Source organism: Phyllobates terribilis, unplaced genomic scaffold (genome assembly GCF_046119375.1).
Source record: "Phyllobates terribilis strain yellow unplaced genomic scaffold, ASM4611937v1 Scaffold_38__1_contigs__length_12584779, whole genome shotgun sequence".
In the NCBI taxonomy this organism is placed as follows: domain Eukaryota; kingdom Metazoa; phylum Chordata; class Amphibia; order Anura; family Dendrobatidae; genus Phyllobates; species Phyllobates terribilis.
In genome coordinates, this window is record NW_027362798.1 from 2,227,893 (window position 1) to 2,241,764 (window position 13,872).

Below are 13,872 nucleotides of genomic sequence, written 5' to 3' on the forward strand. Positions count from 1 at the left end.
GTTCCACCCCACCCCCCGCCTTAATTGGTTCTCCTCCCTTCCAACGGTGTTGAGGCGGGTGGGAACAGCAGGGGGTGAAGGTGCTGTGTTTAAAGAGGTGGAGTTATGCAGATCTAAAACGCGTGGATTGCAGCAGCAGCAAGCCGAAAAGTGCAGGCATGTAAGGGATCTAGAGGTTGACAACATGTCTTCTTAACGGGAGTCCAGGAGCTCATCTCCACAAATGGACTTTTCAGGATCCTTGGGTGGCTCCGTAGTTTGAAACCAATTCTGGTTATCGCTTCTCGGCCTTTTGGCTAAGATCAAGTGTAGTATCTGTTCTTATCAGTTTAATATCTGATACGTCCCCTATCTGGGGACCATATATTAAATGGATTTTTAGAACAGGGAGATGGAAAAAGAGCTTGCTCTGTCCACTCCACGCATTGACCTGGTATTGCAGTATCTCCAGGACCGGTGCACCCCTTCTTTAATGCAGTTTCTAAAATCAGAAAGAATTGAATTCAATGTTTTTTGTTCATTTTGCTTGTTTGTCGGATTTTGGGATGGACTCTTTGGCTTTGCTTTTCTTCTCCTCATTGGATTTTTCATGTTCAAAGTTGCAGAAGCCAGATTACAAGCTCATTTTGGTTCAACTTCAGCAACTGTGCATTGCATTGCCATGTAATGTGATGCAATGCTATCTTTCTAGCTCTCCCTTTTTACTTCCTTTTGGATAAACAGACATATTAGGCAAGCATTTTGGAGCTTTCACCTAAATAACTACAGGTGGTGAGATAAGCTGCACAATATAATTGACCTTTCAGTATATTGTTGCACACACACCATCTATTTAGCAAATGCCCTTGTTATCAACAGCAGCCTTTTAAACTCACCTGAGCTAACAGGTATGTGCGCTGGTTACTCTGCTGCGCTTAAAATTTCTTTTTTGGTTTGCTACAATGCCTTTTCTGAAACGTTGTCTCCCTCTGCTGGAACACTGACTTCTTTCATTTAATGCCTGCAGACTATAAAAGAGAACCCAACCCAAAAAGTTTGGTTGATTAGTCTGTGGCATTCTGTTAAACTGTTGCTTATGGCGGTCTCTGTGAGCTTCTCAGCGACATTCAGCCAGCCAGGTATCCTGCCTGCAGTAGATGGAATGTGGCAATGGAACGCTGGCTGCGCGTGTCATAATAGGCTCTGAGCCTTTATATACCTGTGCACAGCAGCAGCCACCTTCAGTCTGCTGCTGGACAGCCAGCAGCAGCAGCAGCAGGAGAGGTATGTAATCAGGAGCCCTCCTGCTAAGGGTAGACAGCTGCTCGTTCCACCCCACCCCCCGCCTTAATTGGTTCTCCTCCCTTCCAACGGTGTTGAGGCGGGTGGGAACAGCAGGGGGTGAAGGTGCTGTGTTTAAAGAGGTGGAGTTATGCAGATCTAAAACGCGTGGATTGCAGCAGCAGCAAGCCGAAAAGTGCAGGCATGTAAGGGATCTAGAGGTTGACAACATGTCTTCTTAACGGGAGTCCAGGAGCTCATCTCCACAAATGGACTTTTCAGGATCCTTGGGTGGCTCCGTAGTTTGAAACCAATTCTGGTTATCGCTTCTCGGCCTTTTGGCTAAGATCAAGTGTAGTATCTGTTCTTATCAGTTTAATATCTGATACGTCCCCTATCTGGGGACCATATATTAAATGGATTTTTAGAACAGGGAGATGGAAAAAGAGCTTGCTCTGTCCACTCCACGCATTGACCTGGTATTGCAGTATCTCCAGGACCGGTGCACCCCTTCTTTAATGCAGTTTCTAAAATCAGAAAGAATTGAATTCAATGTTTTTTGTTCATTTTGCTTGTTTGTCGGATTTTGGGATGGACTCTTTGGCTTTGCTTTTCTTCTCCTCATTGGATTTTTCATGTTCAAAGTTGCAGAAGCCAGATTACAAGCTCATTTTGGTTCAACTTCAGCAACTGTGCATTGCATTGCCATGTAATGTGATGCAATGCTATCTTTCTAGCTCTCCCTTTTTACTTCCTTTTGGATAAACAGACATATTAGGCAAGCATTTTGGAGCTTTCACCTAAATAACTACAGGTGGTGAGATAAGCTGCACAATATAATTGACCTTTCAGTATATTGTTGCACACACACCATCTATTTAGCAAATGCCCTTGTTATCAACAGCAGCCTTTTAAACTCACCTGAGCTAACAGGTATGTGCGCTGGTTACTCTGCTGCGCTTAAAATTTCTTTTTTGGTTTGCTACAATGCCTTTTCTGAAACGTTGTCTCCCTCTGCTGGAACACTGACTTCTTTCATTTAATGCCTGCAGACTATAAAAGAGAACCCAACCCAAAAAGTTTGGTTGATTAGTCTGTGGCATTCTGTTAAACTGTTGCTTATGGCGGTCTCTGTGAGCTTCTCAGCGACATTCAGCCAGCCAGGTATCCTGCCTGCAGTAGATGGAATGTGGCAATGGAACGCTGGCTGCGCGTGTCATAATAGGCTCTGAGCCTTTATATACCTGTGCACAGCAGCAGCCACCTTCAGTCTGCTGCTGGACAGCCAGCAGCAGCAGCAGCAGGAGAGGTATGTAATCAGGAGCCCTCCTGCTAAGGGTAGACAGCTGCTCGTTCCACCCCACCCCCCGCCTTAATTGGTTCTCCTCCCTTCCAACGGTGTTGAGGCGGGTGGGAACAGCAGGGGGTGAAGGTGCTGTGTTTAAAGAGGTGGAGTTATGCAGATCTAAAACGCGTGGATTGCAGCAGCAGCAAGCCGAAAAGTGCAGGCATGTAAGGGATCTAGAGGTTGACAACATGTCTTCTTAACGGGAGTCCAGGAGCTCATCTCCACAAATGGACTTTTCAGGATCCTTGGGTGGCTCCGTAGTTTGAAACCAATTCTGGTTATCGCTTCTCGGCCTTTTGGCTAAGATCAAGTGTAGTATCTGTTCTTATCAGTTTAATATCTGATACGTCCCCTATCTGGGGACCATATATTAAATGGATTTTTAGAACAGGGAGATGGAAAAAGAGCTTGCTCTGTCCACTCCACGCATTGACCTGGTATTGCAGTATCTCCAGGACCGGTGCACCCCTTCTTTAATGCAGTTTCTAAAATCAGAAAGAATTGAATTCAATGTTTTTTGTTCATTTTGCTTGTTGGTCGGATTTTGCGATGGACTCTTTGGCTTTGCTTTTCTTCTCCTCATTGGATTTTTCATGTTCAAAGTTGCAGAAGCCAGATTACAAGCTCATTTTGGTTCAACTTCAGCAACTGTGCATTGCATTGCCATGTAATGTGATGCAATGCTATCTTTCTAGCTCTCCCTTTTTACTTCCTTTTGGATAAACAGACATATTAGGCAAGCATTTTGGAGCTTTCACCTAAATAACTACAGGTGGTGAGATAAGCTGCACAATATAATTGACCTTTCAGTATATTGTTGCACACACACCATCTATTTAGCAAATGCCCTTGTTATCAACAGCAGCCTTTTAAACTCACCTGAGCTAACAGGTATGTGCGCTGGTTACTCTGCTGCGCTTAAAATTTCTTTTTTGGTTTGCTACAATGCCTTTTCTGAAACGTTGTCTCCCTCTGCTGGAACACTGACTTCTTTCATTTAATGCCTGCAGACTATAAAAGAGAACCCAACCCAAAAAGTTTGGTTGATTAGTCTGTGGCATTCTGTTAAACTGTTGCTTATGGCGGTCTCTGTGAGCTTCTCAGCGACATTCAGCCAGCCAGGTATCCTGCCTGCAGTAGATGGAATGTGGCAATGGAACGCTGGCTGCGCGTGTCATAATAGGCTCTGAGCCTTTATATACCTGTGCACAGCAGCAGCCACCTTCAGTCTGCTGCTGGACAGCCAGCAGCAGCAGCAGCAGGAGAGGTATGTAATCAGGAGCCCTCCTGCTAAGGGTAGACAGCTGCTCGTTCCACCCCACCCCCGCCTTAATTGGTTCTCCTCCCTTCCAACGGTGTTGAGGCGGGTGGGAACAGCAGGGGGTGAAGGTGCTGTGTTTAAAGAGGTGGAGTTATGCAGATCTAAAACGCGTGGATTGCAGCAGCAGCAAGCCGAAAAGTGCAGGCATGTAAGGGATCTAGAGGTTGACAACATGTCTTCTTAACGGGAGTCCAGGAGCTCATCTCCACAAATGGACTTTTCAGGATCCTTGGGTGGCTCCGTAGTTTGAAACCAATTCTGGTTATCGCTTCTCGGCCTTTTGGCTAAGATCAAGTGTAGTATCTGTTCTTATCAGTTTAATATCTGATACGTCCCCTATCTGGGGACCATATATTAAATGGATTTTTAGAACAGGGAGATGGAAAAAGAGCTTGCTCTGTCCACTCCACGCATTGACCTGGTATTGCAGTATCTCCAGGACCGGTGCACCCCTTTTTTAATGCAGTTTCTAAAATCAGAAAGAATTGAATTCAATGTTTTTTGTTCATTTTGCTTGTTTGTCGGATTTTGGGATGGACTCTTTGGCTTTGCTTTTCTTCTCCTCATTGGATTTTTCATGTTCAAAGTTGCAGAAGCCAGATTACAAGCTCATTTTGGTTCAACTTCAGCAACTGTGCATTGCATTGCCATGTAATGTGATGCAATGCTATCTTTCTAGCTCTCCCTTTTTACTTCCTTTTGGATAAACAGACATATTAGGCAAGCATTTTGGAGCTTTCACCTAAATAACTACAGGTGGTGAGATAAGCTGCACAATATAATTGACCTTTCAGTATATTGTTGCACACACACCATCTATTTAGCAAATGCCCTTGTTATCAACAGCAGCCTTTTAAACTCACCTGAGCTAACAGGTATGTGCGCTGGTTACTCTGCTGCGCTTAAAATTTCTTTTTTGGTTTGCTACAATGCCTTTTCTGAAACGTTGTCTCCCTCTGCTGGAACACTGACTTCTTTCATTTAATGCCTGCAGACTATAAAAGAGAACCCAACCCAAAAAGTTTGGTTGATTAGTCTGTGGCATTCTGTTAAACTGTTGCTTATGGCGGTCTCTGTGAGCTTCTCAGCGACATTCAGCCAGCCAGGTATCCTGCCTGCAGTAGATGGAATGTGGCAATGGAACGCTGGCTGCGCGTGTCATAATAGGCTCTGAGCCTTTATATACCTGTGCACAGCAGCAGCCACCTTCAGTCTGCTGCTGGACAGCCAGCAGCAGCAGCAGCAGGAGAGGTATGTAATCAGGAGCCCTCCTGCTAAGGGTAGACAGCTGCTCGTTCCACCCCACCCCCCGCCTTAATTGGTTCTCCTCCCTTCCAACGGTGTTGAGGCGGGTGGGAACAGCAGGGGGTGAAGGTGCTGTGTTTAAAGAGGTGGAGTTATGCAGATCTAAAACGCGTGGATTGCAGCAGCAGCAAGCCGAAAAGTGCAGGCATGTAAGGGATCTAGAGGTTGACAACATGTCTTCTTAACGGGAGTCCAGGAGCTCATCTCCACAAATGGACTTTTCAGGATCCTTGGGTGGCTCCGTAGTTTGAAACCAATTCTGGTTATCGCTTCTCGGCCTTTTGGCTAAGATCAAGTGTAGTATCTGTTCTTATCAGTTTAATATCTGATACGTCCCCTATCTGGGGACCATATATTAAATGGATTTTTAGAACAGGGAGATGGAAAAAGAGCTTGCTCTGTCCACTCCACGCATTGACCTGGTATTGCAGTATCTCCAGGACCGGTGCACCCCTTCTTTAATGCAGTTTCTAAAATCAGAAAGAATTGAATTCAATGTTTTTTGTTCATTTTGCTTGTTTGTCGGATTTTGGGATGGACTCTTTGGCTTTGCTTTTCTTCTCCTCATTGGATTTTTCATGTTCAAAGTTGCAGAAGCCAGATTACAAGCTCATTTTGGTTCAACTTCAGCAACTGTGCATTGCATTGCCATGTAATGTGATGCAATGCTATCTTTCTAGCTCTCCCTTTTTACTTCCTTTTGGATAAACAGACATATTAGGCAAGCATTTTGGAGCTTTCACCTAAATAACTACAGGTGGTGAGATAAGCTGCACAATATAATTGACCTTTCAGTATATTGTTGCACACACACCATCTATTTAGCAAATGCCCTTGTTATCAACAGCAGCCTTTTAAACTCACCTGAGCTAACAGGTATGTGCGCTGGTTACTCTGCTGCGCTTAAAATTTCTTTTTTGGTTTGCTACAATGCCTTTTCTGAAACGTTGTCTCCCTCTGCTGGAACACTGACTTCTTTCATTTAATGCCTGCAGACTATAAAAGAGAACCCAACCCAAAAAGTTTGGTTGATTAGTCTGTGGCATTCTGTTAAACTGTTGCTTATGGCGGTCTCTGTGAGCTTCTCAGCGACTTTCAGCCAGCCAGGTATCCTGCCTGCAGTAGATGGAATGTGGCAATGGAACGCTGGCTGCGCGTGTCATAATAGGCTCTGAGCCTTTATATACCTGTGCACAGCAGCAGCCACCTTCAGTCTGCTGCTGGACAGCCAGCAGCAGCAGCAGCAGGAGAGGTATGTAATCAGGAGCCCTCCTGCTAAGGGTAGACAGCTGCTCGTTCCACCCCACCCCCCGCCTTAATTGGTTCTCCTCCCTTCCAACGGTGTTGAGGCGGGTGGGAACAGCAGGGGGTGAAGGTGCTGTGTTTAAAGAGGTGGAGTTATGCAGATCTAAAACGCGTGGATTGCAGCAGCAGCAAGCCGAAAAGTGCAGGCATGTAAGGGATCTAGAGGTTGACAACATGTCTTCTTAACGGGAGTCCAGGAGCTCATCTCCACAAATGGACTTTTCAGGATCCTTGGGTGGCTCCGTAGTTTGAAACCAATTCTGGTTATCGCTTCTCGGCCTTTTGGCTAAGATCAAGTGTAGTATCTGTTCTTATCAGTTTAATATCTGATACGTCCCCTATCTGGGGACCATATATTAAATGGATTTTTAGAACAGGGAGATGGAAAAAGAGCTTGCTCTGTCCACTCCACGCATTGACCTGGTATTGCAGTATCTCCAGGACCGGTGCACCCCTTCTTTAATGCAGTTTCTAAAATCAGAAAGAATTGAATTCAATGTTTTTTGTTCATTTTGCTTGTTTGTCGGATTTTGGGATGGACTCTTTGGCTTTGCTTTTCTTCTCCTCATTGGATTTTTCATGTTCAAAGTTGCAGAAGCCAGATTACAAGCTCATTTTGGTTCAACTTCAGCAACTGTGCATTGCATTGCCATGTAATGTGATGCAATGCTATCTTTCTAGCTCTCCCTTTTTACTTCCTTTTGGATAAACAGACATATTAGGCAAGCATTTTGGAGCTTTCACCTAAATAACTACAGGTGGTGAGATAAGCTGCACAATATAATTGACCTTTCAGTATATTGTTGCACACACACCATCTATTTAGCAAATGCCCTTGTTATCAACAGCAGCCTTTTAAACTCACCTGAGCTAACAGGTATGTGCACTGGTTACTCTGCTGCGCTTAAAATTTCTTTTTTGGTTTGCTACAATGCCTTTTCTGAAACGTTGTCTCCCTCTGCTGGAACACTGACTTCTTTCATTTAATGCCTGCAGACTATAAAAGAGAACCCAACCCAAAAAGTTTGGTTGATTAGTCTGTGGCATTCTGTTAAACTGTTGCTTATGGCGGTCTCTGTGAGCTTCTCAGCGACATTCAGCCAGCCAGGTATCCTGCCTGCAGTAGATGGAATGTGGCAATGGAACGCTGGCTGCGCGTGTCATAATAGGCTCTGAGCCTTTATATACCTGTGCACAGCAGCAGCCACCTTCAGTCTGCTGCTGGACAGCCAGCAGCAGCAGCAGCAGGAGAGGTATGTAATCAGGAGCCCTCCTGCTAAGGGTAGACAGCTGCTCATTCCACCCCACCCCCCGCCTTAATTGGTTCTCCTCCCTTCCAACGGTGTTGAGGCGGGTGGGAACAGCAGGGGGTGAAGGTGCTGTGTTTAAAGAGGTGGAGTTATGCAGATCTAAAACGCGTGGATTGCAGCAGCAGCAAGCCGAAAAGTGCAGGCATGTAAGGGATCTAGAGGTTGACAACATGTCTTCTTAACGGGAGTCCAGGAGTTCATCTCCACAAATGGACTTTTCAGGATCCTTGGGTGGCTCCGTAGTTTGAAACCAATTCTGGTTATCGCTTCTCGGCCTTTTGGCTAAGATCAAGTGTAGTATCTTTTGAAAAGGCAGTTTTGTCCTTGGGCTGCCCTAGTAAATTGATGCATATTACACACTGGTTTGGTGCACTTGTTAGTACGCCAGGTGGCTCATAGAGTTATCTGATGGAAAACATGGCCCTCCAGGATCGAAGTCACTAGGCTGGGTAAGTGTGAGGGCTTTGGAGCAATGTGCCCCAGGAGTAGGCGCCCTGGTGGGAGTCCAAGCTTACTGGGACTGGGAACCCCAGAAAGACTTGGCTTCGTAGCACGCCGCACCTTTGCCAATCATACTTTCTGAGCAACCCCCCCTATTCCTGGCCTCCGGGCTAGGATGGGGAATTTTTATAAACCCGGTCGGAGGTCCGGTCAGCTTTGGGCTGAGAAACCAACACAGGCTCCAGCTCCACTAGGGTGGCAGCCTAGATGGAAGCTGGGAGCACGAAAACGGCTCTTCTCCGGCTTCGGCTAGGGAGAGCATCGGAGATCCCTGACCCTCGCTGTGGCCTTCTGGCTCGGAGGGATGGGGATGGTTTATTGGGGACCCTCTCCTCCGGGAAGGGTCCACATGAATCCTCGCCTCGTGCGCTGTTTTGGTGTGACTTCGGTCACATTTTTCAGTGCCTTGGATGCAGCTTCAATCAAAAAATCTGTTCTTATCAGTTTAATATCTGATACGTCCCCTATCTGGGGACCATATATTAAATGGATTTTTAGAACAGGGAGATGGAAAAAGAGCTTGCTCTGTCCACTCCACGCATTGACCTGGTATTGCAGTATCTCCAGGACCGGTGCACCCCTTCTTTAATGCAGTTTCTAAAATCAGAAAGAATTGAATTCAATGTTTTTTGTTCATTTTGCTTGTTTGTCGGATTTTGGGATGGACTCTTTGGCTTTGCTTTTCTTCTCCTCATTGGATTTTTCATGTTCAAAGTTGCAGAAGCCAGATTACAAGCTCATTTTGGTTCAACTTCAGCAACTGTGCATTGCATTGCCATGTAATGTGATGCAATGCTATCTTTCTAGCTCTCCCTTTTTACTTCCTTTTGGATAAACAGACATATTAGGCAAGCATTTTGGAGCTTTCACCTAAATAACTACAGGTGGTGAGATAAGCTGCACAATATAATTGACCTTTCAGTATATTGTTGCACACACACCATCTATTTAGCAAATGCCCTTGTTATCAACAGCAGCCTTTTAAACTCACCTGAGCTAACAGGTATGTGCGCTGGTTACTCTGCTGCGCTTAAAATTTCTTTTTTGGTTTGCTACAATGCCTTTTCTGAAACGTTGTCTCCCTCTGCTGGAACACTGACTTCTTTCATTTAATGCCTGCAGACTATAAAAGAGAACCCAACCCAAAAAGTTTGGTTGATTAGTCTGTGGCATTCTGTTAAACTGTTGCTTATGGCGGTCTCTGTGAGCTTCTCAGCGACATTCAGCCAGCCAGGTATCCTGCCTGCAGTAGATGGAATGTGGCAATGGAACGCTGGCTGCGCGTGTCATAATAGGCTCTGAGCCTTTATATACCTGTGCACAGCAGCAGCCACCTTCAGTCTGCTGCTGGACAGCCAGCAGCAGCAGCAGCAGGAGAGGTATGTAATCAGGAGCCCTCCTGCTAAGGGTAGACAGCTGCTCGTTCCACCCCACCCCCCGCCTTAATTGGTTCTCCTCCCTTCCAACGGTGTTGAGGCGGGTGGGAACAGCAGGGGGTGAAGGTGCTGTGTTTAAAGAGGTGGAGTTATGCAGATCTAAAACGCGTGGATTGCAGCAGCAGCAAGCCGAAAAGTGCAGGCATGTAAGGGATCTAGAGGTTGACAACATGTCTTCTTAACGGGAGTCCAGGAGCTCATCTCCACAAATGGACTTTTCAGGATCCTTGGGTGGCTCCGTAGTTTGAAACCAATTCTGGTTATCGCTTCTCGGCCTTTTGGCTAAGATCAAGTGTAGTATCTGTTCTTATCAGTTTAATATCTGATACGTCCCCTATCTGGGGACCATATATTAAATGGATTTTTAGAACAGGGAGATGGAAAAAGAGCTTGCTCTGTCCACTCCACGCATTGACCTGGTATTGCAGTATCTCCAGGACCGGTGCACCCCTTCTTTAATGCAGTTTCTAAAATCAGAAAGAATTGAATTCAATGTTTTTTGTTCATTTTGCTTGTTTGTCGGATTTTGGGATGGACTCTTTGGCTTTGCTTTTCTTCTCCTCATTGGATTTTTCATGTTCAAAGTTGCAGAAGCCAGATTACAAGCTCATTTTGGTTCAACTTCAGCAACTGTGCATTGCATTGCCATGTAATGTGATGCAATGCTATCTTTCTAGCTCTCCCTTTTTACTTCCTTTTGGATAAACAGACATATTAGGCAAGCATTTTGGAGCTTTCACCTAAATAACTACAGGTGGTGAGATAAGCTGCACAATATAATTGACCTTTCAGTATATTGTTGCACACACACCATCTATTTAGCAAATGCCCTTGTTATCAACAGCAGCCTTTTAAACTCACCTGAGCTAACAGGTATGTGCGCTGGTTACTCTGCTGCGCTTAAAATTTCTTTTTTGGTTTGCTACAATGCCTTTTCTGAAACGTTGTCTCCCTCTGCTGGAACACTGACTTCTTTCATTTAATGCCTGCAGACTATAAAAGAGAACCCAACCCAAAAAGTTTGGTTGATTAGTCTGTGGCATTCTGTTAAACTGTTGCTTATGGCGGTCTCTGTGAGCTTCTCAGCGACATTCAGCCAGCCAGGTATCCTGCCTGCAGTAGATGGAATGTGGCAATGGAACGCTGGCTGCGCGTGTCATAATAGGCTCTGAGCCTTTATATACCTGTGCACAGCAGCAGCCACCTTCAGTCTGCTGCTGGACAGCCAGCAGCAGCAGCAGCAGGAGAGGTATGTAATCAGGAGCCCTCCTGCTAAGGGTAGACAGCTGCTCGTTCCACCCCACCCCCCGCCTTAATTGGTTCTCCTCCCTTCCAACGGTGTTGAGGCGGGTGGGAACAGCAGGGGGTGAAGGTGCTGTGTTTAAAGAGGTGGAGTTATGCAGATCTAAAACGCGTGGATTGCAGCAGCAGCAAGCCGAAAAGTGCAGGCATGTAAGGGATCTAGAGGTTGACAACATGTCTTCTTAACGGGAGTCCAGGAGCTCATCTCCACAAATGGACTTTTCAGGATCCTTGGGTGGCTCCGTAGTTTGAAACCAATTCTGGTTATCGCTTCTCGGCCTTTTGGCTAAGATCAAGTGTAGTATCTGTTCTTATCAGTTTAATATCTGATACGTCCCCTATCTGGGGACCATATATTAAATGGATTTTTAGAACAGGGAGATGGAAAAAGAGCTTGCTCTGTCCACTCCACGCATTGACCTGGTATTGCAGTATCTCCAGGACCGGTGCACCCCTTCTTTAATGCAGTTTCTAAAATCAGAAAGAATTGAATTCAATGTTTTTTGTTCATTTTGCTTGTTTGTCGGATTTTGGGATGGACTCTTTGGCTTTGCTTTTCTTCTCCTCATTGGATTTTTCATGTTCAAAGTTGCAGAAGCCAGATTACAAGCTCATTTTGGTTCAACTTCAGCAACTGTGCATTGCATTGCCATGTAATGTGATGCAATGCTATCTTTCTAGCTCTCCCTTTTTACTTCCTTTTGGATAAACAGACATATTAGGCAAGCATTTTGGAGCTTTCACCTAAATAACTACAGGTGGTGAGATAAGCTGCACAATATAATTGACCTTTCAGTATATTGTTGCACACACACCATCTATTTAGCAAATGCCCTTGTTATCAACAGCAGCCTTTTAAACTCACCTGAGCTAACAGGTATGTGCGCTGGTTACTCTGCTGCGCTTAAAATTTCTTTTTTGGTTTGCTACAATGCCTTTTCTGAAACGTTGTCTCCCTCTACTGGAACACTGACTTCTTTCATTTAATGCCTGCAGACTATAAAAGAGAACCCAACCCAAAAAGTTTGGTTGATTAGTCTGTGGCATTCTGTTAAACTGTTGCTTATGGCGGTCTCTGTGAGCTTCTCAGCGACATTCAGCCAGCCAGGTATCCTGCCTGCAGTAGATGGAATGTGGCAATGGAACGCTGGCTGCGCGTGTCATAATAGGCTCTGAGCCTTTATATACCTGTGCACAGCAGCAGCCACCTTCAGTCTGCTGCTGGACAGCCAGCAGCAGCAGCAGCAGGAGAGGTATGTAATCAGGAGCCCTCCTGCTAAGGGTAGACAGCTGCTCGTTCCACCCCACCCCCCGCCTTAATTGGTTCTCCTCCCTTCCAACGGTGTTGAGGCGGGTGGGAACAGCAGGGGGTGAAGGTGCTGTGTTTAAAGAGGTGGAGTTATGCAGATCTAAAACGCGTGGATTGCAGCAGCAGCAAGCCGAAAAGTGCAGCCATGTAAGGGATCTAGAGGTTGACAACATGTCTTCTTAACGGGAGTCCAGGAGCTCATCTCCACAAATGGACTTTTCAGGATCCTTGGGTGGCTCCGTAGTTTGAAACCAATTCTGGTTATCGCTTCTCGGCCTTTTGGCTAAGATCAAGTGTAGTATCTGTTCTTATCAGTTTAATATCTGATACGTCCCCTATCTGGGGACCATATATTAAATGGATTTTTAGAACAGGGAGATGGAAAAAGAGCTTGCTCTGTCCACTCCACGCATTGACCTGGTATTGCAGTATCTCCAGGACCGGTGCACCCCTTCTTTAATGCAGTTTCTAAAATCAGAAAGAATTGAATTCAATGTTTTTTGTTCATTTTGCTTGTTTGTCGGATTTTGGGATGGACTCTTTGGCTTTGCTTTTCTTCTCCTCATTGGATTTTTCATGTTCAAAGTTGCAGAAGCCAGATTACAAGCTCATTTTGGTTCAACTTCAGCAACTGTGCATTGCATTGCCATGTAATGTGATGCAATGCTATCTTTCTAGCTCTCCCTTTTTACTTCCTTTTGGATAAACAGACATATTAGGCAAGCATTTTGGAGCTTTCACCTAAATAACTACAGGTGGTGAGATAAGCTGCACAATATAATTGACCTTTCAGTATATTGTTGCACACACACCATCTATTTAGCAAATGCCCTTGTTATCAACAGCAGCCTTTTAAACTCACCTGAGCTAACAGGTATGTGCGCTGGTTACTCAGCTGCGCTTAAAATTTCTTTTTTGGTTTGCTACAATGCCTTTTCTGAAACGTTGTCTCCCTCTGCTGGAACACTGACTTCTTTCATTTAATGCCTGCAGACTATAAAAGAGAACCCAACCCAAAAAGTTTGGTTGATTAGTCTGTGGCATTCTGTTAAACTGTTGCTTATGGCGGTCTCTGTGAGCTTCTCAGCGACATTCAGCCAGCCAGGTATCCTGCCTGCAGTAGATGGAATGTGGCAATGGAACGCTGGCTGCGCGTGTCATAATAGGCTCTGAGCCTTTATATACCTGTGCACAGCAGCAGCCACCTTCAGTCTGCTGCTGGACAGCCAGCAGCAGCAGCAGCAGGAGAGGTATGTAATCAGGAGCCCTCCTGCTAAGGGTAGACAGCTGCTCGTTCCACCCCACCCCCCGCCTTAATTGGTTCTCCTCCCTTCCAACGGTGTTGAGGCGGGTGGGAACAGCAGGGGGTGAAGGTGCTGTGTTTAAAGAGGTGGAGTTATGCAGATCTAAAACGCGTGGATTGCAGCAGCAGCAAGCCGAAAAGTGCAGGCATGTAAGGGATCTAGAGGTTGACA

General features: G+C 45.5%; 10 non-coding genes and 1 pseudogene across 10 annotated transcripts; all 11 read left to right on the plus strand.

The window, feature by feature from the left end:
- The first annotated feature begins 276 nt into the window (after positions 1-276).
- Positions 277-467, plus strand: LOC141183931 (U2 spliceosomal RNA). The gene has a single exon (XR_012258737.1). It is a non-coding gene; the product is annotated as a U2 spliceosomal RNA (small nuclear RNA).
- Positions 468-1,582: 1,115 nt separating this feature from the next.
- LOC141183932 (U2 spliceosomal RNA) lies at positions 1,583-1,773 on the plus strand. The gene has a single exon (XR_012258738.1). It is a non-coding gene; the product is annotated as a U2 spliceosomal RNA (small nuclear RNA).
- A 1,115-nt stretch (positions 1,774-2,888) lies between these two features.
- Positions 2,889-3,079, plus strand: LOC141183933 (U2 spliceosomal RNA). The gene has a single exon (XR_012258739.1). It is a non-coding gene; the product is annotated as a U2 spliceosomal RNA (small nuclear RNA).
- Positions 3,080-4,193: 1,114 nt separating this feature from the next.
- On the plus strand, positions 4,194-4,384 carry LOC141183934 (U2 spliceosomal RNA). Its single transcript, XR_012258740.1, has one exon. It is a non-coding gene; the product is annotated as a U2 spliceosomal RNA (small nuclear RNA).
- A 1,115-nt stretch (positions 4,385-5,499) lies between these two features.
- Positions 5,500-5,690, plus strand: LOC141183935 (U2 spliceosomal RNA). Its single transcript, XR_012258741.1, has one exon. It is a non-coding gene; the product is annotated as a U2 spliceosomal RNA (small nuclear RNA).
- A 1,115-nt stretch (positions 5,691-6,805) lies between these two features.
- Positions 6,806-6,996, plus strand: LOC141183937 (U2 spliceosomal RNA). Its single transcript, XR_012258742.1, has one exon. It is a non-coding gene; the product is annotated as a U2 spliceosomal RNA (small nuclear RNA).
- Positions 6,997-8,111: 1,115 nt separating this feature from the next.
- Positions 8,112-8,227, plus strand: LOC141183511 (U2 spliceosomal RNA; annotated as a pseudogene).
- A 524-nt stretch (positions 8,228-8,751) lies between these two features.
- LOC141183264 (U2 spliceosomal RNA) lies at positions 8,752-8,933 on the plus strand. The gene has a single exon (XR_012258258.1). It is a non-coding gene; the product is annotated as a U2 spliceosomal RNA (small nuclear RNA).
- Positions 8,934-10,048: 1,115 nt separating this feature from the next.
- LOC141183938 (U2 spliceosomal RNA) lies at positions 10,049-10,239 on the plus strand. Its single transcript, XR_012258743.1, has one exon. It is a non-coding gene; the product is annotated as a U2 spliceosomal RNA (small nuclear RNA).
- Positions 10,240-11,354: 1,115 nt separating this feature from the next.
- On the plus strand, positions 11,355-11,545 carry LOC141183939 (U2 spliceosomal RNA). Its single transcript, XR_012258744.1, has one exon. It is a non-coding gene; the product is annotated as a U2 spliceosomal RNA (small nuclear RNA).
- A 1,115-nt stretch (positions 11,546-12,660) lies between these two features.
- On the plus strand, positions 12,661-12,851 carry LOC141183940 (U2 spliceosomal RNA). Its single transcript, XR_012258745.1, has one exon. It is a non-coding gene; the product is annotated as a U2 spliceosomal RNA (small nuclear RNA).
- Positions 12,852-13,872: the final 1,021 nt, after the last annotated feature.